The sequence below is a fragment of the Drosophila takahashii genome, chromosome 2R (assembly GCF_030179915.1).
Source record: "Drosophila takahashii strain IR98-3 E-12201 chromosome 2R, DtakHiC1v2, whole genome shotgun sequence".
Lineage (NCBI taxonomy): Eukaryota > Metazoa > Arthropoda > Insecta > Diptera > Drosophilidae > Drosophila > Drosophila takahashii.
Genome location: NC_091679.1, coordinates 17233698 through 17238297, shown reverse-complemented (window position 1 = coordinate 17238297; position 4600 = coordinate 17233698). Strand labels below are relative to the sequence as shown.

General features: G+C 31.5%; 1 long non-coding RNA gene across 1 annotated transcript; it reads right to left on the bottom strand.

Moving 5' to 3' along the window:
• Positions 1 to 631: 631 nt before the first annotated feature.
• Positions 632 to 1742, bottom strand: LOC138912576 (uncharacterized). The gene is made up of 3 exons (XR_011418123.1): positions 1654 to 1742; positions 1360 to 1435; positions 632 to 918 (listed from the first exon to the last, which is right to left on the bottom strand). It is a non-coding gene; the product is annotated as an uncharacterized lncRNA (long non-coding RNA).
• Positions 1743 to 4600: the final 2858 nt, after the last annotated feature.

Sequence of the window (4600 nt, the reverse complement as noted above, 5' to 3'; positions counted from 1 at the left end):
TCACCAACTTATATTTGAAAAGGGAAATCGAGACACTAACGAACTTACACACTACTTTAATAAAACAATTAATAAAATAATTTACAGTGACATGACTGAAACTTTGGCAAAAGACATAATTATTAAATTTATATGTGGACACAATTTTGTTATGTACATTAATAATGACGAAGACTTTGCTATTTTTCAACGAGCCTATATAAAATTAATAAAGGCAAACACGGGAACGAAATTAATGAAAACTTCAGTTATACTTCCCAACTTGCCCACATATGCAGACTTTCACGAGAAGATATTAGAAATACATACACTCATAAAAAAAAATCGAAGAATTTCCTTAAAATCTAGAAAATTCTTTCTTGAATTTTTGCCAAAGGCGACCTCACCTTTGTATCAAGAAATGGTTTTTTTGAAAGGCACCATTAAAACAAGAATAAATATTTCTTGTTTTAAGAAATTAAATTTCTTAAAACAAGAAAGGGTTTTTTAGAAAGCCACCATAAAAACAAGAAAAAGTATTTCTTAAAACAAGAAAGGGGATTCTTGTTTCAAAGGTGGTTTGTTTTTTGTTTCAAGAAATTAAATTTCTGAAAACAAGAAAGGGTTTTTTAGAAAGGCACCTTTTAAACAAGAAAAATTCTTTCTTGTTTAAATTTCCTTTCAAGAAATTTTATTTCTTGATTTAAGAAATAATATTTCTTGAAAGGAAGTTTTATATTAACACTGAAACCCTAAAAATAAAATGTAACTTGGTTTTTTCTTTTGCATATTATATTTATTTACATTTAAAACATTTAACACTTAACATTTAAACATTTTTAAATAACACATTTTTGACTCAAGAAAACATTATTATTACCCAAGGTCTGTTGAACTTCATATGACCTAAGGTGATCCATTTTCTTCGCCTTTCCTCATCTATAAAAAAAGAGTTATTGGGATATCAATGATTTGTTTTTAGATAAACAACTTTTTTGAAATAATGTAATGTTAATAATAGCCAAAATACAAACACGTTGGACAGACGACCGAGAGAGAGGAGCAAGACGGGTAGAAAATGAAGGGTTGAAAATCGAATTTCAGAGAGAGAGAGGCACGGGAGACACACGTACATACATACATATATATTTACATACAGTCCTTTGCGCGAAGGGAGACCGAATGTAAGCAGGGCAGATCGTGTCAGTTTTAAGAAGGTGAAGAGAGAAACGTCGCGACGCGTAGGTCAAGCGAGCGAGAGAGAGGAGCAGAATATGAAAGGGTTGAAAATCGGGTTTCAGATCGGGTGAGCCGCGTACATGCATAGATATTTACATGCATACATAAGTATGTCAAACAAATACAACATATTTTTCTTACCTTAGAAGGTTTTAAAACAAAATTACAGCTTCGACAAACAAATTATTTGGCTGTTGCAACTGCAGGTATTTTCACTCTGAAAAATAAATAAAATGCGAGTAATAAGATAAAGTTATTATAGAACTGTACACCCACAAATTTATGTACAAATGTATGTATGTACGTAGCTCTTAGCTAAAAAACAATTCACCTAAATTGGTATACGCTTGGTAAAGAGATTTGAAATGTATCCTTTAATTACATACACACAATTGTACGCCCGCTATACAAAAAATTATATACATATTTACATACCTTTGAATATTCGGAAAAAGGCTTCACCTCTTATCCGCTTGAAAATCACGTCCATCACTCACGAATTTTTTTCACAACTGACGCTCGGGGGATCAGAGAAGTCGGTAGCCGGGTAGAAGTCGGGCCGAGTAGGCCCTTCGTCCCACTTCGTTTTTCTTGTCGTTAACATTCGGCAGCCGAAGGAAGTCAATGGCTACTTTCCTATATTCTAGGGTCATTTCATTCATATATTCAAAGGTGATTTTGTCCTTAAATACGTACAAAAATGTTTTGGCTGCGACGGCAAAACAAACATATGAGATTTTCATTTTTCTATTTTTAAGAAAAATTCTTTCTTGAATTTTTTCCATCAAGAAAGGTTTTCTGTATTCAAAGGACAATTTTCTAATAACAAGAAATTTTTTTTCTATTTTCAAAGGTAGGCCGATTCAATGGCGAGATTTCCAAAATTTAGAAATTAATTTTTATGAGTGTAAAAAGACAATACATCAAGGGATAAAAAAAGTATGACGATTTTAAAACGAAATACTATTTCCCAGACGCACAAAAACTAATTCAAAACATTATTAATAAAAGTGAAATTTGTAATTTATGCAAAGCAGAGCACCGAAAAGTTGCTCTTCCTTTTGGAAAAACTCCAGAAACCAAAAATATTCGCGATAAATATGTTAAAGACTATTATTTTATTGACCCACGTAAATTTTTAACATGTATCGACATTCATTCAAAATTCATTTCTATTATTGAAACCAAAACCACAGATTGGATTGAAAGTAAAAAACCTCTTCCTAAAATTTTTACTATGATAGGTAAACCAAAAACAATTAAAATGGATCAAGATTCACTCCTAGTATCTAAATCATTGCAAAATTGGTTACAAAAAAAAATTACAACTAGCAAGATTGGTACCGAACTTTGTGAAACTTCCACGAATCATTTCTAGTTTTCGATAATAATTGGGTGCTCCTGAGTAAAAGTCCCATACAAACTTATGTCCCTTCACCTACAGGTTCCGCGGTATAGCTAAGAATAAAAAAAAACCGATGTTTGCCGACATTTTAAATTATTTTTTCAACCATTGCCCATCTCTTTCAAATTCGATGCTAAAGTTGAAAAATTTTCAAGTTTTCTCTGATGAAAAAAGAAATTTGAGAATTAAGTCTTAAATGGAACTAATTTTAACTATTCCTTGAATCTATTGTTCATTGTATGCTTTAATTTCAGTTTAAAGCCTTTTTGATGACGACATTTTATTGGATTTATTAAACGAATAAAACCGCTTTTTTGATTTTATTATCTACTCATAAAAGCTGTCAAATCTTAAATAAGTCAATGCATCCTATAGAATGTATGTTTCTCCATGTATGTTCAGTAAACGTTTTTAATTTCTTAGTTTTATAGGTTGCCATGACGTATTCGAAATTTGACAACATTTAGGAGTAGATAATAAAATCAAAAAAGCGGTTTTATTCGTTTAATAAATTCAATAAAATTTCCTCATAAAAAAATTAGAAATGGTGCGTGGAGATTTTTAGCTGTGTACCTGTGTTATCAATGCACTTACAGACGCTGAAGACAAATTAATGAATCTAGAACAAGAAAGGAAGCTAAATAATTATAGTTTAATGATCACTCGGTGAAGTTCCAGGGTTTCCAGATTGAGCGTGTTTATTTAAATTTTGTTTTTAAGTTGTCAAATATCAAAACGCCTACTTCCTACAAAGTTACAATAAATTTTCTTATATTTGTTTGAATATTCCTATGGGAGCCTTAAGATATAGTGGTCCGATCCGGCTCGCTCCGACATATGTACTACCTGCAATAGAAAGAAAACTTTCGGGAAAGTTTCATTGCGATAGCTTTAAAACTGAGAGACTAGTTCGCATAGAAACGGACAGACGGACAGAAGGACAGACGGGCAGACGGACAGACGGACATGGCTAAATAGACTCGGCTATTGGTGCTGATCAAGAATATATATACTTTATGTGGTCGGAAACGACTCCTGCACTGCGTTGCAAACATTTGACTGAAATTATAATACCCTCTGCAAGGGTATAAGAAGCGACATACGTTATAAATATGCAAAAACGAAAAGAACACAAGATAGATAAAATTAATAAAAACCGCGAGGAACATGAAGTAGATTTGGAATACACTAAAGTTGAAAAAGAAATGAAACGTAAAGCTTAATTAGTAAGCCCATTCAAAAAGACAGGAGCGTTAGAACAAAAAGATGAAAAGCACTGGCAAGAAACCAATAGGGGATAAAACACAAAAGAAAATTCAAAAAAGCTAAAATGCATAATCTTTCTCATCATTACAGGGAGACTGGCAGTACTGACTCTGATACTGAAATTAAAGACATGGACGAAAATACCATCGATAACAGCTCAACAAATTAGCATTACGCCCATTACCTCGAACAGCGGTTATTTACTTCTGAACACAGGGACTATAAAAATACCTCTAAATTACGAACACAATATGATAAATATAATTCAAACAAAAATATTTGAAACGTATCAAGATTTTATAAAGTACGAAAACCAATTGAAAAACGTACCGGACATTGCTTTAACATTGAAACAACTAAAACATAAAATCAAAGGAATTGCTTTGTCACAAAGACAAAAACGGGGATTAATTAACTTTGTAGGAATAGCTTACGAATATCTATTTGAAACATTAACTGAAGATGGTAAACAAGAGTTGGAAGATAAACTTCAAAACTTACAGGGAATAATAATTGAAAATAAAGAGTTTATTAAAATAATTCAAATAATAAACAAACAATCCAAAGATATAAACAGATGAAGAAGAAGAAGATGCTTTGCACATTTTTAAATACTCCCTAAATATATTTCTAGAGTGCTTTGAAGATTTACAAATGAGTTTACAATTAACAAGAGTGAGAATATTTAATCCTAAAATATTAAAACACGAA